Here is a 26853-nt window from a genome sequence, read left to right on the forward strand (position 1 = left end):
AAGTTTGAACATGTAGAAATTTTGAATAATTTAACACATATTCAATGGAGGTTATCCTGATCATGTACTAATGCGGAAAACATACACAATACATAAGCTCCTCTACGTTGATCAAGAATATAGCAGCATCAATAACAATAAAACATCAAGAGCATTCACACATTAACACAGTATGTATCCTGGGGAAAGCATCTCGCTAAAAACCCCAACTATCTGTATATTAATGATTGAGTCATGTAACATTACACAGCATAATACTTCTCACAAGTATCTCCACCTCTGTTACACACAATACAGCTCAGATCTGATCTCCAAATCTCTTCCACTGCTTGCCTGCCTCCACTGCTCAATACCTGCTCAAGAACTGATGAGAATTGCTTCCCAAACTCGATTTTCACCTGCAAAATAGTCACTCACTCTTTGTGGACGTGAGCAAAGGCTAAAATGCGGGCCAAATACGTGAGCAAACTCATTGGCATACTCAATCCCTTGATTGTGCAAGATCTGGTGCACAACTATAGTCACAACTGATAGCAATCTGATTCTCTACCACCTGTCCCTGTTGAACTGAACATGCACTGACATGCAACTGAGTTAACTGATGTATTCTTTAGTTGTATTATGAGTTAATAATTAGTTTAACAACTCATCATTAGTCTATCTGCAGTTAGACTAACTACAACCAGTTTAACTAAGTTAAACTGAACACAACTCCATCAACTGTACCTCCAGTCCACTAAACTCAACTCACTTGAGTTCTAACTGAAGTCATGCATGCAACAACTCAACTGACTCATAAGAAAAACGAATTTCCTTCTGAAAGCTGCATGTGCCACTTCCGTAGCTCAAACTGAAGTGCTCCAAGAGAATAAGATTAAGTTTATAGTCCAAATATTATTGTGAGATAATAATATTTGACTTTTCTATTTTTGACAGCCAGTCTAAAAATAGACTTGATCACTCACACTGTGATCACTCACACTTTCATCAAAAATAGAAGTCCATCTATTTTTCCCAACTTGATCAATCATCCATAAACATAGACATGATCCATATGTCTAAAAATAGACATAGTCTAAAAATAGACTTGCGCCAAAAATAGCCTGCGGGCCCACTTAGTGAAGGCGACTCTTTTCACTAAGCTCCATGATCTTGTTGCAATCTCAACACTCCCTCTCGACAAGATATGGATTATCAGCAACCCCTATCCTGCCTCGGTGGTACTCGAATTTGCTCCTGGTGAGAGCCTTCGTCAGAATATCAGCATCCTGATCCTCCGTTGGAATGTACGAAAGTAACATGATCCTCCGCTGCACACAATCTCTGATATGATGGTACCTGATGTGCTTGGACCCGAAAAACCCGACCAGGATCATCCTCATCCACACAGATCTCTGCTTCCTGCTGTACCAAGAAACTACTGTCGATCCAATACTGAAGACCCCTCCTGATGTGCTCTTTCTGTCCGTTGGGCTCCCTGCCCAATCTGCATCCGTGAAGCCACATAGATTCACCTCATCCTCCTGTCTGTACCACAAACCATATCCCGATGTGCCTCTCAAGTAGCGCAATACATGCTTGCCCGCCTTCCAGAAGAGCTTGGTAGGCTTAACCATAGCTTGTGAAAGCTGGTTAACTGCATAGCATATATCAGGTCGTGTATTGACCAAATACATCAGCGACCCCACCAACTGTCGATAAACAATGGCATCCACTTCTTCTCCCGAAGTGGCATCCTCCTTCCTCCAACCTCCAGGAAGAGGAGTATCAACACGCTTGCAGCCATGCATGTTGAACTTCTCCAGTATCTCCCGAGCATACTTGCCCTGAGAAACAAACAGTCCACCACTGCGCTGCCATATTTCCAATCCTAGGAAATAGTGAAGGAGGCCCAAATCCTTCATCTCAAACTCTGTAGCAAGATCCTTCTTGCATGACAGTATCAACAGCTCATCACCCGTTAGAATCAAATCATCAACATACAGTACAATGATAAGAAACTTACCCTCCACCACAATCTGGTATAGGTTCAGATCTGCCTCGCTCTTGGAGAATCCAAGTCTTGTGAAATAGCTGTCTATCCGTGTGTACCAAGCACGTGTTGCTTGCTTCAACCCATACATCGCTCTCTTGAGCCTGCACACATGCGACTCGCTGCTGAAGACTTTAAAGCCTTCGGGTTGCTCAATGTACACCTCCTCCTCAATGACTCCGTTGAGGAACGCAGTCTTCACATCCATCTGATGAATGTGCCATCCCATCTGCGCTGAGAGAGCAAGAATCGTCCGTATGGAAGAATACCTTGCGACAGGTGCAAAGGTCTCCTCATAATCGATCCCCTCAATCTGTGAAAAGCCTCGGGCAACAAATCTTGCCTTGTACTTCTCCACACTCCCGTCAGCTGCCTGCTTAACTTTGTAGATCCATCTCGAACCTACCACTGATTTCCCTTCCGGTCTAGGAACAATCTCCCATGCACTATTTCTGACAATAGAATCATACTCTTCCACCATGGCGTCTACCCATGCGGGATCCTCCACAGCTTCCTCGAAAGAGGATGGCTCAGTCACAACACACTTGCTCATAAGAGCCGTGTATCCAGTGTACCGATCAGGTGACTGTCTCTGCCTGCGTTGGGCTGTAGGTGGTCCTACAACTTTCTCTGCATCTTGAGCCAGTCGCTCAGCTTCTGTCAAGCGCTTTCGCCCTCTGATGGTTGGCGCTGCATGAGTGGTCTCTTCCACTCCATGAACCTCGTCCTGTGGCTGATCCACGTCCTGAAGCTCATCCTTAGGAACTAATAGCTCCTCATCTGCATGCAAGTGTAGCTCCCTCTCAAGCGAACACTTCATGGCTTTCTCCTCCTGAAATTTTATATCCCGTCGCACAACAGTTTTACCACTGTCTGGCAAATACACACGATAGTTGTGGGGCGTATCAGTGTACCCCAAAAATATCCCAACCTCTGCAGTCGGTTCCAACTTCTTTCTGGCATCCTTCGTCACATGCATGTAAACGTTAGCACCAAAAATCCTCAAATGAGAAAGATCAGGCTTCTTACCAGAATAAGCCTCCTCGGGTGTACTCATGCCAAGTATCCTATGAGGACAACGGTTCTGCACATAAACTGCTGTATTGCATGCTTCTGCCCACAAGTGAAGGGGTAGGCCCTGATCATGCAACATTGCCCGTGCAGCACCCACAATCATTCTGTTCTTCCGCTCAGCTACCCCGTTCTGCTGTGGGTTATGGGGAGCTATGAGCTCTCTACGAATCCCTTCTGCCTTGCAGAAATCCTTGAACTCGTCCGAGATGTATTCACCACCATTATCACTCCTAAGAGCCTTCACCTTCTTCCCTGACTCCTTCTCGACCAGTGCTTTGAATTCACAGAACTTTGAATATGTCTCGCTCTTCTTCTGCATGAAGAAGATCCAACACTTACGAGAGAAATCATCAACAAAAATCACATAATACCTGTGTTTTGCTATCGAAGCAACTGAGAAAGGTCCACACACGTCTGTGTGAATTCTCTCAAGGATCGTCGTGGCGCGACTATCCTTCTCGTGAAAGGTGGCTTTCACAAACTTCCCCAAAGTACACCCCTTGCATTGATCTGACTGCGCAAGTGTGCCTTTAGGAAGCCCTTTAGTGATCTGCTGCAGTATCTTCAAGGCTCCATGGTGAAGGTGACCCAATCTCCTGTGCCACAACTCGCCATCATCCCGGCTCACCAATCCTTCTGCCTTGCCTGCCATTGCTGTGCATCCATCTACATTCAACTGATAAAGGTTCCTCACTTGAACCCCTATCTTCCGGGTCTCACCAGTTGTCTTGCTGCGCAGGAAGGCCTTTCCCTCACTGAAAACAACATCATACCCCTTGTCTTCTAACATCGCCACTGAGATGAGATTCTTCTTCAATCCTGGAACATGCATGACTTCCTTCAATACAAAGGGTTTACCAGACTCCCTCTCAAAGGAAATGGTACCGATACCGGTCGCACTGTATCTACCATCATCGCCCATCTCGATGTGCACTCCAAGATCTTTGTCCTCCAGATCAGAGAACAAATCTCTATCTCCCGTCATGTGAAAAGACACACCACTGTCCAGGAACCACACTGATCCCATCACACTTGAAACCAAGCATGCGATCAATGAAAAATCAAGCTCAAACTGAGAAGCTAAAGCCTCTCCCCCTGCAGATCCAGCAGCTTGCTTGTTCTTCTTCTTCTGCGGACAATTTGTGGCATAGTGTCCATGCTGGTGATAGTGAAAACACTTCACTTTGGACTTATCCTGCTTCTTGCCTTTCGCACCAGACTGAGAAGATTTCTTGCTCTTCCCTTTCTTTGCTTTGGCAGCCAAAGCACAATTCTCTTCATCAGATACCTTAGATGAAGATCCATTCTCACCTTTATTGTTTCTGAGTTTATCCTTGAGCGCCAGGTCGCTCTTGCTTTGGAATAACATTTGCAATCTGTTGAAAGACATTTTCAACAACACTGCTGCAAATTCGAATTCCACCAGCAACCAACTCAACTGCTTCCGATCAACCCTCGCTTGATATCCTGTAAAAATCTCTTCTACAAATCAAGATGCTCCGATACCATGTAGAAACTTTTTCTACAATTATCTAGCTCTGATACCATGTAGAAACTTTTTCTACAATTATCTAGCTTTGATACCATGTAGAAATTTTGAATGATTTAACACATATTCAATGGAGGTTATCCTGATCATGTACTAATGCGGAAAACATACACAATACATAAGCTCCTCTACGTTGATCAAGAATATAGGAGCATCAATAACAATAAAACATCAAGAGCATTCACACATTAACACAGTATGTATCCCGGGGAAAGCATCTCGCTAAAAACCCCAACTATCTGTATATTAATGATTGAGTCATGTAACATTACACAGCATAATACTTCTCACAAGTATCTCCACCTCTGTTACACACAATACAGCTCAGATCTGATCTCCAAACCTCTTCCACTGCTTGCCTGCCTCCACTGCTCAATACCTGCTCAAGAACTGATGAGAATTGCTTCCCAAACTCGATTTTCACCTGCAAAATAGTCACTCACTCTTTGTGGACGTGAGCAAAGGCTAAAATGCGGGCCAAATACGTGAGCAAACTCATTGGCATACTCAATCCCTTGATTGTGCAAGATCTGGTGCACAACTATAGTCACAACTGATAGCAATCTGATTCTCTACCACCTGTCCCTGTTGAACTGAACATGCACTGACATGCAACTGAGTTAACTGATGTATTCTTTAGTTGTATTATGAGTTAATAATTAGTTTAACAACTCATCATTAGTCTATCTGCAGTTAGACTAACTACAACCAGTTTAACTAAGTTAAACTGAACACAACTCCATCAACTGTACCTCCAGTCCACTAAACTCAACTCACTTGAGTTCTAACTGAAGTCATGCATGCAACAACTCAACTGACTCATAAGAAAAACGAATTTCCTTCTGAAAGCTGCATGTGCCACTTCCGTAGCTCAAACTGAAGTGCTCCAAGAGAATAAGATTAAGTTTATAGTCCAAATATTATTGTGAGATAATAATATTTGACTTTTCTATTTTTGACAGCCAGTCTAAAAATAGACTTGATCACTCACACTGTGATCACTCACACTTTCATCAAAAATAGAAGTCCATCTATTTTTCCCAACTTGATCAATCATCCATAAACATAGACATGATCCATATGTCTAAAAATAGACATAGTCTAAAAATAGACTTGCGCCAAAAATATCCTGCGGGCCCACTTAGTGAAGGCGACTCTTTTCACTAAGCTCCATCATCTTGTTGCAATCTCAACAGAACATTTACACTTTTACTCATACATGTTAAAGTGTTGAAGAAAATATAAATAATGGTAAGCAATAAATAAATTTTGATAGGTATATTTAATTCCATCTTTTCCCTATTCGTTTTTTATGCAAATGTTTTCTTAAATTATGTTGGGCAGTAACTAATGGTAAATAGGTATGACTTCAAAGTTATGGTCCAATCAAATGTTTTAAAATTATTTTTTTCAACAATATTGAAAAAAAATATATCTAATTTTCAAAGTCAAACATTATAACTTGGATTAGTCAATGCTAAACTTATAGTGGTCAATATACAAATTGATTTCTAGAGTCTTGTAGAGACTAATAAATGGTTGGTAAAGGCATATACAAATAAATTTGCAATAAGAATCAAAATACTTATTTCTTGAGAAATATATCATTGTTAAAACTAAAGAAAACATAAAAAAGAAAAAAATTAAATTGTGACTTTATTTTAAATTATTATTATTATTATTATCATTAGGAGTTGTCTATATGTCTATTTGTGTTATTTAAACTGTTTTTTTTACTATACATATGGATTCAACACACTCAAAAACCCATACGGAACTTTGATTGTGAAGAATTCACATGTCAAACTTCTTATGATTTCAATGAATCCATGCTAGACAAATTAGATCAGAAAATAAAGAGGAAATATTTCCATCCTATGTTTTACCATGGAGATTCTTAATACCATGGCTTATAAATAAAAATTATCCAAAAAAACATAATTCATTTCATATGATATTTATTTTAATTAATCAATCTAATTAAACTTCTTATGATTTCAATGAATCCATGCTAGACAAATTAGATCCAAAAATAAAGAGGAAATATTTCCATCCTATGTTTTACCATGGAGATTCTTAATACCATGGCTTATAAATAAAAATTATCCAAAAAACCATAATTCATTTCATATGATATTTATTTTAATTAATCAATCTAATTAAAACCGTAGAAAGGGAAAAACTAATTTTTAAATAAATCTTAGCCTTAGATTTGTGAATACAATTAAAAAAATATTTTGGAATATTTAGTGCACATTCAATCACTACCATCCCCTGATTATTTTTAATAATCAAATTATTATTTTAGAAGCCTTATTCTAAAATAAAGATGCTTATTGATGTAAAAATAATCATGTGTATATACTTTTAAAAGATCAACAAATATTAAATATATTGATTAGTAGATAATGTGGAAAGTAAATTTTAGAATTCTTCAGTAATATTTTGCGGTAAAGAGTATAAAGGTTACTAAAAATATACATTTTGAATCAAATTTATTTAACTAGTTTTATACATAAAGCAAAATACTTTTTTTAATTATCAAAATAAGATTTTAGAGATAAACATATTAATTATTCAAAAATTATATAAACTTAACAGAAGCAGCATTAAAAAAAATATCTAACGTTTTTATATATATATGAGAAGATATAAGGCTTTCTAAGCACATTAAAAAACACGAGTTGCATCTCTGTGCGGATAGGAAATAGTTTTTGAGTTAGATGACCACTCACTCTGCATCTCTGTGCGGATAGGAAATAGTTTTTGAGTTAGATGACCACTCACTCTGCGTTCCCATGTCTCTAGAATCAACTGCTGGTAGCTTTATCATTTTCATTTAGCACTATTAATCTACCTCTTAATTTCTCTGGATTCGTAACTTCATCCCCTCACATGCAACCATTTAAAACTTGCACTCAACAAAAGGCAACATCAAGGTTTATTCTTCATCTTTATGCTATTGGCTCAAACCTTGACGAGGTCTTCTATGATTAAAAAAATAGATGTTTCCATCCTCATCAGTTTCTTTATGAAGGTTGCTTGTAGCTTTGTTAAAAAGGTGACCTAACATGTTCGAAAAAAAGTTAGAATTCACAACAACAACGAAAAGAAAAGGTAAAATTCTGATGGTTGTGTCAAGTCTCTATGAAATTTGGTTTGAAAAATGATTAAAACATTGAGAAGATTGTTAAAAGCAACGGTAAAATTCTTCTTTATGATTGTCATCACTAAAAATCCATCCCTCCAAGATCCTTGAGCCTGGCGACGATGTTCTAATCATGTTCATATTTGTTTTCCCATGGCCATGAACTAAACAAGACTCATGGGTTTCCACACCATAGATTTCATAGGAACATCATTTTACTTTAAAATGTAAAATGTTCCTACAATTAATGGATCGTGGTTTTGCTTACAAATGAAAAATCAAAATACTTTAGTGCATATTGTACTTAAGCATGTGTTGACATACTTACAACTCTACAACTCTGTGTGAGTAAAAATGTTATCTCTTGCCTATATTATTTAATGAATGGCATAAAGTTTCTATCTCTGTGACATTCAAGCATATTTAGGGAAGAAAATATTTTAATAATATATATATTTAAGTGACTAAGCCATTTTGTTGTACCTTATATATAGTAAAATGTTTTTCCTCTTTACATATTGGATAATTTGATACGATTTGAAGTTGAACACTATCAATAATTACGATCAAGAGATTTGATTAGATAGATGATATAATTTCCATGGACCTATAATGGGTAAGTGCTAAGAAATAGTAATAAAAGAACATTCTTCATTTTCATGTACATGTTAGAAATTATTCTGAGCATGCTTGTTTGTTAAATTTGTTTGACAGTACTACGACATATTTTTGAGTCAAAGTGTTAGAAACAGTTATATGCGCCACCATTACTTTTTTTAAAATTTTATTATTTTTTATCACAGGGCCTTCAATTATTCAATTTGTTTCATAGCACTTGCATTCACGGAATGTGACATATACCTCTAATCTTACTAAATGATAAACAAATCTCCAAATCTTTTCTTTTGGATCCTTCTTCGAATACATATTTTTCATAAAAATAACTCCGATTCTTTTAATAGATAATCCATATTTTTATGGAGCACCTTGTTTATACTTTCAAGTCCAAAAGGATATTACTTCTTTCATTTATTAGCTTTTTTTATTATTAGGAAAATTGGCTCACATTTGAAATAAATATATAGACACTTTGAATTGGATTACATTCTTTATCTTATTAATTCTATAATATGAAATATATATTTTAATAACATGTATTTTATTATAACAAAATATATTGCCTGGGTATCCAGGATAATGACCAAACACTTCTCTTAGTAGAACCAACTCTTCAAGCATTTGAAGCGATCTCGATGGTGGAAAAGAGGGTTTTTGCAAGAGTCTTCCACAGGTACGCCCCGTCGGGCCTACTAGGCAACATCGATCCATAAAGCTCGGGATCCAATTACATACATAGCCAATCTGCCATCATCTTTGTGATCTCAGCCGGACTATATTCAGAGATTTCTTCTCATGAACAAGTGTATGACAACCTAGCTCTTGCAAAACTTCTGTTTGGATCCGGGGAATTCTCTAACCCTTGGAAACACACGCTCCTTTATAGATCAGACAAAGATCTAATGGATCCACTATCATAAAAAGCAGATATGCCCTTGCCCCAACTAGATCTAGAGATCCGCTTATGTCTTCACTCCTACTACGGATCGAGCCCTATTAACGCTGCCCTTATTGGATTTACCATTTGGCACAGAGCGACTGAAGAAGGAAAGAGATCCGTTGAGGAGGAACTTGCCTCTGTTGTCTTAGTATCCAATGTTTTTCCCGCACGCTTCATCAACCTGATCCTTAACCCACAAGGCTATGCGATTGGATTTGATGATAGTCGCTCTGGATTTGGTGATAGGAATTTATATCCATGCCGCCACGGGGCCGAAAGCAAGCGGAAGCATAAAGCAATAACAGAAAGTGATGGGACTGCATTTGATGATGGACTTTCTAGATCGGGCAATGAGAAATCTCCACTACCTACCCTACAGGTAGAAAACAAGAAGGCGACATAGTACATTCGTGATCCCAGGATGAAAGGCTATGCCAACCCAGATCGGACGATTCAAGCAATGGATTGGGATCCGTTTCGACCAGATCTATCAGATCCAAAGTATCTTACAGCAAATCGACCTCTATCAATGACAAATCCACTCACCACAGCTCTGGATCTGATACAATTTTTTATCAGAACTCTACAAGGAAGGACTATCTACAAGTAGATCTAGAAGGGGAGGAGGATACAAGAATTAAAGTGTGAAATCCAAACTCATCTAGGCATATTAGTAAGTATGCAAAGCTTGATTTATTTAGGACAAATTTTGCAGGATAATCACACACTACAGGATTATGGCATTGCCTCAGATTCGACCATCATCCTCAATCTGCGACTGTGTGGTGGATGCTTTGGAACCAGCTCAAAGGGCACAGGCTCTTTTAAAGATGCGGTCAAAGGGAAGGATGAAGCCCAAACCAAACCAACACCACCTCCAGAACTACCTGGACCCTATATCGTGGAGCAAAAATCCCAGATACTAACCTTGATAGTCTCTCTACCTAAGGTAAATGAGCTTTATGCAGACTTCCATACTAAAGCAGTCATATGTAGATTTAATGGTTTTTGGCCTAAATCAGACGCTTTACACCAATGGATTTTTTCTACATGGACAACGAATTGTGATATTCATCTATGTTCCAAGGGTTTTTTATTGTCAAATTTGACACAGTCAAGGATAAGGAATATGCCCTCAATGAGGGACCATGGTTCTGGGGCAATGCAGGACTTTTCATGATCCCTTGGTTCCCAGGTTTTGATGCCACCACTATGGTGGTTTCTAAAATGCCTGTATGGGTCAGGATACACAATCTTCCACTACATTTCTGGCATCACAAAGTATTAGAAGGAATAGGGAATTCGTTGGGAAAATTTCTCAAGATTGATGTAAATAGAGTTTCAAGACACATATTTACTTTCGCCAAAATATGCGTTGAAGTAGATCTTAGTCAAGATTTGCTTGACCGCATTATACTGGTCCATAACAATATACAGTGGACTCAACCACTAGATTATGAAAATATGACATTCCGTTGTCATGGCTATCAACAAACAGGTCACCTTCACAGTGCATGCCCACAAGCTAAAAAAGACCCCAAAAGAAATAAGAAACAATCCCAAAAGCCAAAAGGTTGGCAATGCACTGAGCCCCAAGAAGAAGAAGAGACAACAGAAAACATTGCAAACAATAATGTACAAATTGTAGAGAACAACCCACAGAAGGATAAGATAGAGCACAACTCCACATTAACTCAGAGGCCCAACAACTCTTCGCAGCAGCATGAGCAACACACATCAGGAAAGGAAGTAAGTGGCAGAAAACAAATTCATGGATCAGAGGGATCTGATTCTGACAAAGAATATCTAACTAATACCAATGAGAATCAAATGTCTATTATAACATCCACTCCCAACACTGGTGGTTGGCAAAAAGTGGAAAAGAAGAAAGGTAGGAAAGAATAAATTAGTCTTTTATGGATTCTGAGAAATCAGGCCCTACTATCACTGCATATGCTCATTAGCATCTATAACATTTAATTTTTCTGAATATGAATAAAATTACTATTTTTCCTATAAAAAAAAAAAACAAAACAAAAAACAAAATATATTACCTTATTTTTTTTTATTATTATTTTTTATATATATTTTAAAAATACATAACTAACAAACTATATACGAACAGATATCTTTTCCACATCATATTACAAATTATCATATATTATTAAAATATAATAAACTATAACGAGATATATATATGAATGACAGCATATCCCATTATTTTCCCATAAATCACAATAACCCATACATAATTAATTTCAAAAAACTAAAAAAGCAAGTCTGTAAGTATGCACTAGATAGTGGAAAACTCTCACCAAAAAAGTTTATATCCATATATAAAGAGCTGTACTAAATTGAAGAAAAAAGCGTGTAATTATGAACTATAAGTCTAAAATTATGGAAAACTATTGGTGGGAAATCACGGAAAACTATTATCAATAATAAAGAGAAACTAGGTTATATGCCTCTAATTATGGAAAGCTATTGATCTATAATTATGAAACCTATTACCAACACAAAGAAGCTCTCCTACGGACTACAGTGGAAAGCTGATCCTCATCCTTGGGAAAGCAGAGAGCGGAATTTGGCTTGGAATGGTCGCTTCCTTCATATCCAGCTGGGACGGATCACATTCAACTCTCCAGTCAAAAATGTGCATCAGCTGAGCCGATGCGAGTTCAATGGTGGGAATAGCCATGGAGGCCCCTGGGCATCCTCTCCTTCCTGCCCCAAACGGAATCATACGGAAGTCTGATTGATCTGCTAAATTGATATGTTCCTCTTCCATGAATCTCTCCGGCTTGAATTGGGAAGCATCTGGGCTCCACACATTGAGATCCCTTCCAATAGCCCACACATTCACGATGACCGTTGTTTCCATACGTATGTAGTATCCTCGTACTGTTACAGCTTCTACAGATTCATGAGGAACCGCTAGGGGCACCCCTGGGTATAGTCGCAGAGTCTCTTTCACCACACATTGTAGATACTTCATGTTTGCCAAATCGAAGTCCTTCACTTTGCCATGTTGGCCAACGATCGATTCGATTTCCTGCTACAATTTCTTCATTACATGGGGATGTCTGAGCAGCTCACTCATTGCCCATTCTATTGTAGTTGATGTTGTCTCCAACCGGCCCGCGAATACGTCCTGCACAAATAAAAATCCCATTAATGTAAAGTGATGGTTGAGTGAGGATCGAGGGTCATAAATAATATAGAATGTAAGAAACCCAACGGCCATACAAGAACAACGGCTTTGATGGTTTCCCGCGTGATTTTGGTGTCCATCTCACCCATGCGGAGCAGCACATCAACGAAATCTTGAGCATGAGTGTCTGCGTCTGCTACTTTCTGGCCATTGGAGGCCGTGGTCATGAGATGATTAGAATTAACATGGTCGTCTATTATTTTCTCAGCGAAATCATCGAATGCTTTATAGATCTTCTTCATGCGCCGATTGACACCTTGCAGATCAAGCCAATTCAAATACGGCATGAAGTCTCCAATATTGAAGTCTCCTATCCTAGCTGTCAACTCTACCAACAGCTCTCTAAACCCTTTGAAATCGCCACCCAAATCATGGTCAGAAAATTTCCGGTTCGCCAGTATTCGCCAAACAATATTGGAGGTGAGAGTAGAGATGGCCTTGCTCACATTCACGCCCATTCGTCCGTTCTCGCTCTCCTCCGATATTGATTGGATCATCGCAGACACCTCTTCCTCTCGCATACCCTTGAAGGACTCGATTCTTTTGGCGGTCAGTAGTTCTAACACACATATTTTTCTCATTTGCCTCCAGTGATCTCCATACGGAGAGAAGGCCACATCTTTAGAATTGAAAAACATTAATCACCCAGCGGCTCTTGGGGGTCGGTTAGCAAAAATCAAGTCATGAGTTTTGAGGATCTCTTTAGCTACATCAGAGGAAGAAACTACGACTGCAGGGACGGAGCCCAAACGGAGAAAGAGAATGGGACCATATTTGTCAGCCAGGCCTTTTAGAGAACAGTGAGCAGGCTGTTTCAATTGGTGGAGATTTCCGATAATTGGGCCATGCAGAGGGTCCTGGTGGCAGTCTGGCACTCATCCTTCTCTTCTGAAGAAACCATATCAGGAAGAAAGAGAAGAGTGTACACACAATAGCTGCTGCGGCAGACCCTCCATTAGCGACTGTGAATGTTGCAGGCAAAGCTAGAGACACGCAAATTATGAAAAGCCATATCTCGCACACCCTTCCTAAGCACTGCACTCTAATTATTTTGGAAATGAAGGTCTGCAGCTATTTATAGCCGTCAATGAGGGAATCACATCAGCTCGAGTTATTCTAAGTCTATTATGAAATCGATGAAAAAAAGAAAAAAACTAGAGACGCATAAAACTTGTTCTCATAAAATTAAAAAAGGTTATAAGGACCGACTGATTTCGAATCTTTGAAGAAAAGACGCTAAACTTAATTTCATGAAATTTAGAGAAAGGTAATCATGTATGACAAAACCTGTCCGCAAAATTCCAAAAACAGGAACACACAGGGTCCCACGAGGGACGACGTCGTTTCAGATTTTGGGTGGGATAGAATATTTAGCTTCCTCCTTTAATATACTTTTGCCGAGTTAAACTATTTAATATGTTTTAATAATATTTATCATTGTCTAAAATAAGTTTATTTAACTTTTTCACTGACGTTAAATGTCGCGAGTTAAACTATTTAATATGTTTTAATAATATTTATCATGGTTTAAAATAAGTTTATTTAACCTTTTCACTGACCTGAAATGCCGATTATATGCACATTCATAATAATTCACCATTGTTTTCTAATATATTTTCCCTCAGAGAAAACATTTAATACTTTTTATATTTTTCACATGATAAATGTGAATTTTACAATGATGATGAGCTGTCAATATATATTCTCTAATAACAATAATCGATAACTATGTTGATGAATAAAAATTGCAATAAATTTTATGTTTTGAAAAAAATAATTTATTAAAATAATCTTTCTAGAGTAAATTAATTTAGATTCTTTAATAATAACAATGGGTAATTATTATTTTTTTAATGAATAAATAAATTGTTATAAATTTTATCATTTTCAAAAAACAATTATTAAATGCACCTTTCAATTATATAGTGTTTGAATTAATTATAATATAATTTTTTTAATCAAAAAATTAAAATAATAATGAAATTTAATTATTAATATAATATTATTGGTCCATTTTAATGTAGGATTATAGAAACAACTTTATTCTTTGATGGCTAATAGTTAACCTTTGGTTTATATCATTTCTTCGGATTAATGTTGTAGATGAATATATGTATTATTTAGTATGGTAAAAAAACAAAATAGTTTTTAAACTTTTGATTAATCAATAACTCTAGAGTCTTATTGTATATGTCACTAATATGAATTAATTATGCATTAACTTTTAATTGTTCTTTAAATATACAATGGACATACATGAGCATTGTGTTAGGTCAGCCCTATTTTTCCTACGTTGTGAAGCATCTTTGCCCATAGATCCATGACTACCCTCACGACCAACTATGTTCCTCTTGCATCAAGGCTATGATCTGCAAATGTGTGCCAAACGACATGCCTTACGATGAAATGAGAATAGTGGAGCATGATCAAGTCGATCAACCATAAAAATAATAATGTTGTAATTGTGTGTCTATGTAGAGAGAGAGAGAGAATCTATGATCAAATACAAACCATGTGTGAACAATGTTGAGTAAAGAAATTCATTATATTACTACAAGGAAGAATGATTAGATATTACAATTAACTGAAATGAAAAATTTCTTTCACCTAATTATGCAATAATTACAAGAAGTAAAGAACATAATAGACAGGTGGATAACACTTTTTTCTCGAGTATAAACAAAATAAAAGCGTATATAGTCTCAAAATAAAACATATTCATAGTTTGATAAACATAAATATTGTAGCCAAGATCTCGACCGATAAAATGTTTAGTACAGACCAAATATCCTGAGATTATTATGCTTGGGTAAAAAGAAGGTGGTCCATAAATAGGTAAATTTCTCAAAACGCTACATCAGATATCTGACTCATGACCATAAATAAAAGTAACCAAATATTTTATATAAGAAAACCAAAGAACCCTGTTTACAATAAGAATCATATATCACAAATGCCTCCGAAAGACATTCATGAGTAAGCTAGATACATTCAACCTTCAAGATTTCTGAGAAAAAGATTTAAGCCTCATGGGAATGTCAAGGTCAAGCAACCATAATCAAACAATCAACATAACACAAATAAGAGTCTAACCAGAGTGACACATTGATTTTCAAACATAAAACCCTACTCCATAACTTGAAAATTTGGCTCCTTAATACCTAAAGCGACATACAAAGAATATAAAAGGTTTTATAAGCACTTGGATGATTTAAATGCCTCTGAAAGACATTCATGAGTAAGCTAGATACATTCAACCTTCAAGATTTCTGAGAAAAAGATTTAAGCCTCATGGGAATGTCAAGGTCAAGCAACCATAATCAAACAATCAACATAACACAAATAAGAGTCTAACCAGAGTGACACATTGATTTTCAAACATAAAACCCTACTCCATAACTTGAAAATTTGGCTCCTTAATACCTAAAGCGACATACAAAGAATATAAAAGGTTTTATAAGCACTAGGATGATTTATGGGAAATAAAATTGGAAAGGGAAAATAGATGTGAAACTCCTACTAAAAGAATTATAACCTAACATGAGAATTTCCTTAAAAGAAAGCTTCTATTAGAAATCTAAGTAAGCACTCACGCTGCAAGGAAAATGCCTTCTAGCAGAGGCTATAACGTAGGTTTCTAGAGTTATAAAATTGGAAAAAATTGTCAAAAAAACATCTTCTAAAATATATGTTTATGATAGATGATGTTTTAGTGGAGATTATAACATAATTTCATCACAACTAAAAAAATCTAGGCGACCAGAGTTTTTAGCAAATGTCCTTTTAGTGGTGCGCTTCATGGAGCAAGTAGCACTAGTGTGCTACATGTATAGAATCAATGGGGCCTCATACATAACTAAAAGCACCAAGGAGTTGAATGAAAAGAGGACCAATGCCTGAAATGTATATTTCCCTGATGCATATATATCAAACAATGCCCCAAGGTATTCTTTTAAGGAACGACTCCGGGGTATGTGAAACAATATTGTAGACCTAGTGCTATTATTTAAACTCACAACACCAATGCATATGATATAAAATAATTGGTGTGCTAAGGATATAAAAGAATCGATGCTGTTAATTTAATAATACATTGGGGTTGGAAGTAATATTTTGTGGCATCGGGGCATTAGGTCTATGAAAGCACTAGGGCTTAAAAAATTACAATGCACCAAGGCATTAATTGCAAACAATACCAGTGCTTGAAGAACTAAATGCCCCAGTGTTGTCAGTTCCCAAGAAGGCATCGGTCACATAAAAAAGATGTTATCACAATGATTTTATATAGTATAACATACCGGTGCGTGTTTATGTTATGGACACAATGGTTTTTTGTATGAGATTCTCTCTTTTTTGGAACATTGACCTCTAGCAATGCAATTATTGTAATTTTTTAAATTCGTTATTCACTAAAAAATCTACTTATATATTAGAACAATATTCATATAAATTAAATTTTGATTTGTTATATTGGCCGATTTTGTATCTCGTCATTATAATATTTAATCATCCATATATTTAATTAGTGGTGTACCATTTCACAATGACATCGGATAACACAATAGAATAAACTAAAATTTATTTTATTATTTATCAATAAGAGGCTCTTTGTCATACAAAATGGAATTTTTATTCGTAACACCTTATATTTTGATTACGACACTATGTCCATTACATTAAACAAAATATATGATTTTCATAGAAGATGACTTGGGTTATTTGGAAGAACATTTTGTTGATTGCATCGATTGTTTTTTTCTTCTTGATCTTGTTCCATAGGAAAACATAAAAATAAAGTGTGATGAGTGTATGTACATTGGTGAAGTTAATGAAAATTGAAATAAATAATATACTTCAATCTAAATTGAATATCAATGTACCATAGCAATAAGTGACTCATAAAGTGTACACATTGTTTCAAAATGAAGTCTCATTCTTTGTTGCAACAATTTTTCTACTGATGTAGTTCCATACTTTGTTTTCTTGCATATTTTAAACCCCATTATAAATCATGTACTTAATATTAATGATTTTTTGGTTCTATTAATTATAAACTCAGGGAAGTAAAACAACATAGATACTTATAAATTCCATAATTAATTTTGGTTGTGCCAACATATAATCACAACCCCTATTAAACCTAATGTCAATAAATTCTTCCGATGTCTCGTCTTTATATGTTATCACCTATTTGAAGACATTCAAGAATGGTTTTTGTAAAACAACTTTAAATATACAAAAATGAAACCTTAAGTTGTTATAAGGAAACATTAACAATTATTAAAAAAAAAAAATATCAACCATTTACTTCCTTTTCGTCATGTTTTATGTGCTGAATGACTTCCATTTTGTTTTCTTTTCTGTAAGAAAATACTTGAAAATTCATATTTAATACTAAATTATTTGTTTATATGTACAAATTGAATCATGATTACATACATTTCAAGCACGTTGTTGTTGAGATGGCTCCTCCTGTGATGCAATAATTTCGATTTCTTTGACCATCTCCTTGTACACATTTTTGGACATTCCTACTAACACGTTTCACATATCAGCTTGTTGACCCTTTGGGATTTTCACACTATTCTTGGAAAAAGTAACAAAATATTTTTATATTGATATATGAAAACTAAATATAAGAAAATTGATATTAGTAAATGAAGGGTTTGTAGTAATATATACATAGAGATATAGAAAATCATTTTAATTAGGAATATTACCTTTTGAATGATTATTTTTTGTTGTTGTCTGTTTTTTTTATTGCACGCCTAACCTGTCTCATTGACCATTTCTCTTGAAATGCTTCCTGTAGTTTAGATATAATTGGGTTCTTGGAATCATTGGATTGATTTTTGTATTGTAAGTAGAAGGTATGTCTATACATTTGTTCCACCATATCCCTCATTGTTTTGTAAAAAAAATTCCCATTTCATTAACCTCTAGTGCCACTCCAGAGGAGTTTAGGACCAATTCATCATCATTTACATGCTCTATAATTTTTATTTTCTTAGAACGACATTGATATTTTCCTTCATTTTTTCTCCCTGTAGAACATTAAACATATATGAATTAATAGATTATTTGAAACATGTTATCTAATATTCTTAAGTATATTATTAATAGAAAAAAGAAACCCATATCAAATAATATTTGTTTCATTTACCTGATTCATCCTTCTGCAATTTGTGTATTAGGCTTTTACACCCTTCCTTACTTATATTAGAAATAATCTTATTGGCCCGCTTCATTTTGTGGCTTGATATGACACACACTTACCAATACATATTAGTTAAACTTACATATAATTCAAACATATTAATTTTGTCAAGAAATTACAAATAACTTGCATTATCTACTTTTTTCAATGTGTTATCATTGTATCAATGAGTACTTTTGTGACTTGACACCTTCTGCAACATGTTTTTATCAATATACAACCTATACCATTCAATATAAAAACCATTAAATATAATTTCTACATAAATCAAATAAATTTTAGCCAAAAAGAGATTGTTAACCGGTGTGAGTGAATTTTATTTTTTCTTATATAATTTTGAGTTATGGCAGTGTGATTTGTAAAGATAAAAGTGCTCCAATGAATTTAGAGTTCTATTTGGTAGAGGCATGCCAGTCCGTAATATTACATAGGGACCACCGATAAATAAGTTGGATAGAGCTAACAGGGTTATAATACACCAATGAGTTGTATTACACAAGGTGCACTGGTGCGTTATATTACATTAGCACACCGTAAAACATATGCTAATTTTTTTAAATAGATAAGGATAATAGGGTTTGGATCTAATTTAATAAGTGATCCCTCTACTTTACATATCAAATTCCCTATATATAGTAAGTACATGAACCCATTAATTCTAAAATTCATAAAATAAAAAACCTTAATTGTGAAGTTGTAGAGAGTGTTAAATTGTAAGGTGAATTTTTGCAGTCATATTATGAAGAGGAATCAAGGGTTTAAGGTAATTATTGAATTTTTTTGTTTTTGTTTTATTGCTTTATTGTTTTTCTGTTTGGTTTTTTTTTAATTAAATCTAAATAGAAAAAAAGATTCTAAGTGATTTTACTAGTACATTTTTTATTATACAAGACTTTTAATAATTTTTATAAATTTTGAATAAATCTAACAAAAATTGTAAAAAAATTTAACATAAAAATAAAAATAAAAATAAAAATTTCTAGGCAAGGTTTTGAGTGAATGAGTATACCTTTCAAATTTTGATATTCTGTAGTTCCAAAATATTTTGTGGACCTACAGTGCTCCCAGTATGTCTCTCTTATAAATGATATCTCTTTTAACTAAACCTTATTAGCAATTGGAAAAAAAATAAAAATAAAAAAATATTAGTTAAAAAATAAAAAAATTAAAAATTACTATGCAAGGTTTTGAGTGAATCAACATATTTCAGCTAGTGCACACAAATATTTATCTCTTACAAATCATTCCCTTGAAATTTTGGGAAAAATAATGAAATAGTGAATAAATTTTTACTACTTAAAAGACTTTATAAAATCAAATTTCAAAAAATTAATTACCAGTCACATTTCAACTTAAAAAAGAAAAGAAAAGAAAATTGATTTTTTTTTTCACTAGATATGAACATCGGTGGTGCATTCAATAATAAAGAATTCAATAATAAAGAGAACCTATTATTTTAAAAGTAAATCATACGTAAATTGAAGGGGCACCAAATATTTGCATTACATCGACATTATAATTTATTTTTTTCTTTTTGAAATCCTAAATTTGGTGCGGTTAAAATTTGAATGCAACAATGTGGTACATATTTAAATGCATTTGTGTTGTAAATTTTAAAAGAGAAACAACATTGCATAATTTTCTTTTATTTTAAAAAATCCTAGAAATAGTTGCATACTAATGTTGTTTCTATTAAACTCATCGGTACAGTTTTCTACAAGATCACTGATATGATCACGTATTTTATCTTTTCGGTATGCCAAAAATCGGTGTGGGTATTATTTGAATGCCATAGTCCTATTATTGTTTTAATGCATCAGTGTGATTCATTCAGATGAGCACATCAGTAGGGTTTCAAAGTTATCTAAAATTTTATTTTCACATAAAAAGGAATAATAATTTCAAATTATCTTTTAGGACACATCCACATGAATTACAATATTTCATTGTATACATTTTCTACTTAAGTAACTTTATTCTTGAAAAATGGTTTGAAAACTATACTGAAATTCAGATTATGGTTATATGGTTCTGAAACCTAATTTTAGATATGCAAAAAAAGAAATATTTCTGATTTTTCTCAAATGGAGGGACAAAATCTCAATAATATTAAATGTTCAATTCTTCAAATTCCAAAACATTCCATATTTTTTATCAAAGTCCTCCAAAAAATTATCCCTTTCCATCCTCGGGAAGTTCAAATTTTATTTATATTTTGATTATCTAATTGATTTTTTTTAATCCATGTTAATTTGAATAAAAATGTATTGAAATTTTTAGGATCATGATTCCTAATTGAGTTTAGATGCAAAAAATGTTCCTCCATTTCAAAAACTCCAGTAGCTTTTATCAGGAGAAATAGACCACAAGTAGTTGGTAGATGAAAATGGATAGCCCCCTCACCCAGTCAATTGGAACATGGCATCTTCCAGCCACAATCATGGATCAATGATGGTAATAATTGTTTGGTATAATGTAATTTAAAAAAATCAATTGCATTGACATGCTTACTAATATCATTGATATTATACTAATGAAATTCAAAATTTTTTTAAATTAGGATTATAGTGATGATGAGTGACCCACCTACCATATTTTGGTTCACCCCACTATAACATCGACTCGAGAGAATCTTTTATTAACATAAACACGAAGCGTACAAAGATTCATTGAATCAACTACCTATTCAATTCCCACTATGTCTCGATTCACAAATTAGGAACGAATACAACAATAGTAGTTTTTCATCACAAGTTGGCAATCGAGGCAATCAAATATAGGTTGGAATGGATTATTAGTTATGGGATACGACTACCATGGAGGCAATTTTTTTAGAAGAATTACAGAATGATGAGATAAGGGATGATGCTTATATCTCTAAAACCTTATTCGAAAGTGTGAACTATGCTTCAACCACTCCTCTCTTTGGACTTGGTGGCATGTCAAAATATACTAAGTTGGGGAAAACAATGTTGTTGTACAACTTGAAAGAATTTTTTTCATGTCAAATGCAAGTTTCTTGGCAACATTGAGGTACATCACATCCATGATCAATCAAGCCCCTTATATTTTGAGAAATATTGTCACATCATCAACATAAAAAATGGTTGATTTTATGAATGTTAAATATTGACATAGTACAATTACATTCCCCGCCAACTACAAGTTTTTCAAAGATAAGGTTATTTCCAGTGATAATATCTTTCCAAGAAACTACGAAGAGGCAAAGAAATTATTGAAAATATTTGGTGTTTAGTACATATCATATCATGCATGTCTGAAGGATTGTGTTCTATATAGAGGAGAATATGCAAACAAATATATATTTCCAAAATGTGGGCATGACAGGTACTATAATTAGAAAAAAAAATAGGTAAATCACATAATCCTCCTCATAATATATTGAGGCACATGCTTATAATCCCAAGGATTCAAAGTCTCTTTCATTGCAAATAATTATCTATGTTGCAGGGATGGCATGCCTCACATAGAATTCTGTCAAGAGTTATGTGAATTCCAAAAAATTCAATAGCCATGAAGCGTATAGAGGAAAAATGGCCTAAACAATTCAAGGATGAAGACTGAAGTCTACAAATTAGCATAGACAAGGATGGCGTCAACTCATATTCCCTACAAAACACCAATTATTTTGGTTGGCTTGTAGTAGTGATCAATAATAGTATCCCACCATGGTTGTTTGTGAAGAATGAACATCTTATGTTGGATCTCATAGTCCTTGGTAGAAGCAAGCAAAGAATATCAATGTCTACTTACAACCATCAATAGATGAATTGAAGGAATTATGGGAAGGGATACATGTGTACGGTGTATAAATACCCATTGTAATAGAGACGAATTTTATGTTTTATGGCATTTGTGCTTACACCATACATGATTATCCAATATTAGGAGTTTTCTTTGTAAATTAATCTTTTATTGTTTTGTTTATATATGTAAAAATATTGTTTCATATATTCATTTAAGTCATTGTAATTGTTCTAATCTTCATGGTCGCTAATGTGTGAGCATGTATACACAAGTTTTGTAGCTATTGTAACAAAAGTGTATCATTCATGTAAATGTTGTGGACCTTCTTTGAAGTCTAGGCGGTTCAACCACCTACGAAAGCTGGTGTATGACTTCTCCAGGGTATTCCTCCAATAATAATACCCTTACAAAAGAGTAACATCCATTTTCAGTGATAAACCAGAGAGAACCGAAAGGCCTACGATAATGACACTAGGTGAATGGCTTAGAGCATATGATATAGATAAGAAGGAGTTTACAGAAATGTTCGATTCAAATGGGGAGCCTATGTTCAATGATTCATAATTCTTTGACACGTATGTCAAGAAATTTCCCATTGGGATGAAAATGAAATATGTCTTTTATGATCTCCCTTTTTGGAGCATCTTAAGATTGCCCACTAACTATATTACATGCATATATTTGAAAATGTTTCATATTCATTATGGATGCACATATCTTTTAAATAAAATGACACATTGGTTCTCAGTAGGGGTATTATTTCTTCAAAAAATAAAATGAAATATTGGGCAAGAAAAGAAACTAGAGGAGAGGTTTGTCCCTCTTGGTCTTTCAAAGAAGGTAATGTCCTAGGGGTTTTAAATAAATATGATCTTTATTTAGAAATGGAAGTTATATTGAGTGTGATGGTGCCTTATTTATATGCATGTTCACTGTGTCACTGCTTCACTATGGAAGACCATTTGTCAGGGTTCAAATCCCATGACCATTTGAACCTCCTAAGAGTGTGTATTTCAAAGATATTATTTTATTAATTTTTATTTCATTTTAATGAAATGAATTAATTTTTGTATAATGTACTCTTTACTTTGTAGTGTCATTATCCTCTTGTCATGCATGGGTGTGTAGACCATGACTTCCGACAAGAACTACAAAGTTCCATATCTAAATTATCTGCATTTGTATGTTGGATCACATCAAAGGATATTCACATGGCTAGCATTCCATAGTGGCATCAAGAGATTGTTGAGATTGTTTACATGTTTGAGAGGGAACTGTCGATGACTTCCATGGATTTGCAGGTTCATATTCTGATTCACCTAATAGATGAGGTTGAATTTGTTGGTGTGGTTTCTTGTTGTTGGATGTTCTTCTTAGAGAGGTACATGAATACATCGAAAGGTTTTATTTGACAAATGGAAAAACCTGAGGGGTCTGTGGCAAAGGTGTATATATCATATGAGTCTTTCTATTATGCCAATGAGTATATCAAGCATATCGATAACACACCAGGAGCGATGATTTGGGATGAAAAAAGGGACGAAGACCAAAGAGAAGGGTAGCTTCATAAAAAGAATGGAAGGAGATGCATGATAAAGAGTTAATGGATTATCATTTGTCAAATTCCTACATTGTAACTATTCACATTGAACTTCAGATTAATGCATATTTTGATCTCATATGTACTATATATGTTGGTTTGATTTCATTATTGAAATCAGAAATTGAAGCCATCAACAAATTCATTCTTTACAATATAGAAGCGAAAAAACCACGGGTCACATTATATGAGAAGAAGTGGATGAAATGGGACAGTGGTAGGGAAGAATTCAAATGGTTCAATGCTAGAATCGTGTCTTACCCTCATCATTTAAAAGAAAAAATGTGAATGGTATGCCTTAAAAATTGGGTTTCTGATAAAGTTAGAGAGAAATATGGTGCATTTGGTCATTACGTGCGTGCTTCAGAGGATACATTAAACATAGGAATTGGGTCCAAAAACTTGGTAATAATCTCTTTCTATACATTTTTAACTTCATACTTCACCTTTGAATTATAACATCTATATATATTTTATATTTTTAATTATGTTAGGGTTACTTAACATGACACTGTGATTTTTTCACTTTTTTATAGATGAATTTGTTCCCATTTATGTGGGCATCTGGACATCATTTTTGCATGGAGGATGAAAATGATGGATGCATGACACAAGCATATGGAGTGGAAGTCAGGTTGGACCATTCTAGTCATGCTAGCCATCGCGAACAAAGCCCAATGCAAGGGACTTTATGCTACATTGGAAAGGTACAAGAGATCATTCAAGTGGACTTATTTTTGTTAAAATGTGTTGTTTTTAGGTACAAATGGTGTTAAACCTTTGATAAGAATAATGTAAAGGAAGATCATGATAGTGGGTTGATATCTATCAACTAGAGAAAGATGTGGCATGAAGCTAGGGAGCCTTATTTTTTCCCAAAACATTGTAACTAGGTGTTTTTTTTACCCAGATGTGTTTGACAGGGATTGGTGGTCCATATTAAGGCCATAGATCAAAACATATTTTTGAGAACAAAAATGTTATCATGCCAAGTGAGGAAGATAATCAGGGTGATGACAATGAAGAATGATATGTAGTTGTGTTATTTCATCATTTATACTATTGTTGTATGTTTTTGTTTTCTTTATTTCGCTAATTGTATTTTTTTAAGACTCAGAAACGTTTTTACACATTTTTTGTAGTGGAAACGTTTTTACCCTGAAAACTAAGTATTTCCAATTTTGTACAACTATGATAATAAGGATTCAATGTCACAATCCTTCTCAAATAGGAAAACGATAAGAATATAACTAAAATGATAAAATAGTGAATTTAGAAACAACATTGAATATTTATTCTCGATTTAGATACTTATTTGTTTATTAATTAGTTCACATGTTGTTTCTTCTTGTTTAGTTCAAGATAAATATAAATCATGTAGTGATAACGCTATGAGGACTTTAAAAATGAAAAAATTGTGTATTAAAATGTACAATTAGATTCTTGACAAGAGAGGGAATGTTATGTTTACTATATTTAAACTCTAGTTCTTGCAACATTATGTAAACTAAAAATAGGTCTTGTGCATGTCTAAAATGTTGATTACATCTTTTTACGGACCATAAGAGAAACAAATGGGGTTACATGGATGCATCATAGTTTCTAATCTTTTTTTCATGGATAGTAGAACAATTTTGACTTTTCTTTTCAATCGTAATTAGAAACAAAAGTTGAATTAATAAATATTTTATGGATAAGAATTAAAAGATAAATAATGTAATGGTGATTAAGAGGAATTCGTTTGACTTTCTAATAAACTTGGTGATGCGTTTTTATTTCCTATTTATATTATGTAAAATAAATATCTTTTTTTATGTATTTATAAGTAAATTATTTAAAGTAAACATATATTTATCATTATGAACATGATGTAATATTAGCTAGGAGAAATGTGAAAACATGAATTTTAGTGACTATCTCGTGATAATTATGTGGAAAAAATAATATTTCTTTAGTTCTTTGTTAAGAATAATCAAATATATTATTTGTAAAAATTTTAAATATAATATAGTATGAAATTTGTATTATTTAGCTCATATTTATTATTAAAAAAATTAAATTTAAACCAGTACAATAAAAAATAAAGAATAAAAATAGCACCAAAATGTTTTATCTTTATTACTAAAAAAAGGTTCACTTGCTTCTTTAAGGGAGAACTTCTAATAGAGAAAATCTCAAATTACAAGTAACTTCATCACAAGCCTTATTTTACATTTCTAATTTAAATTGGTGAGAGTTGCTATAAGTATTAAATTTGAATTTCTTGAAATTCTCATAACTTTAGTGATAAATTAAATTTTATTAAAATAGAAAATTTTGTGTTATATTAAATCTAAATTTATTATAAAAATTATGAATTAAGTTTTTTAAATTTAATAGTATATTGAATTTTATAAACCAATATAGATCCATCTTAATAATAGATGTACCATGAGTCAAGAGGGATCAAATCTCATTATATGAAAATTCCTTTTTAGAATGTAAAACTTGAAAATAAATGTACATGTCAAAAGATTTAAGCTCTTTTAGTGATTCATAAATTTGTGATGAAAATGGATCTATAGCATTGGTTTTCTATTTGTATATATAGGTTGACCATAGTGTAAATTTTCATTTGTTAAATTGTATTATTGAATAATTTAATATTATTAATATTTTATATTAAAAATTGAGTGAGTTACACATTTTTTTCCTGT

The 26853-nt window shown here is 33.9% G+C and overlaps 2 pseudogenes; both read right to left on the reverse strand.

Moving 5' to 3' along the window:
• Positions 1 to 11897: 11897 nt before the first annotated feature.
• Positions 11898 to 12356, reverse strand: LOC149252174 (cytochrome P450 750A1 pseudogene; annotated as a pseudogene).
• A 60-nt stretch (positions 12357 to 12416) lies between these two features.
• Positions 12417 to 13210, reverse strand: LOC149252175 (cytochrome P450 750A1 pseudogene; annotated as a pseudogene).
• Positions 13211 to 26853: the final 13643 nt, after the last annotated feature.

The sequence above is a fragment of the Pinus tabuliformis genome, chromosome 7 (genome assembly GCF_031772625.1).
Source record: "Pinus tabuliformis cultivar Carrire ecotype Pingquan chromosome 7, CPIR1, whole genome shotgun sequence".
NCBI classification, from domain to species: domain Eukaryota; kingdom Viridiplantae; phylum Streptophyta; class Pinopsida; order Pinales; family Pinaceae; genus Pinus; species Pinus tabuliformis.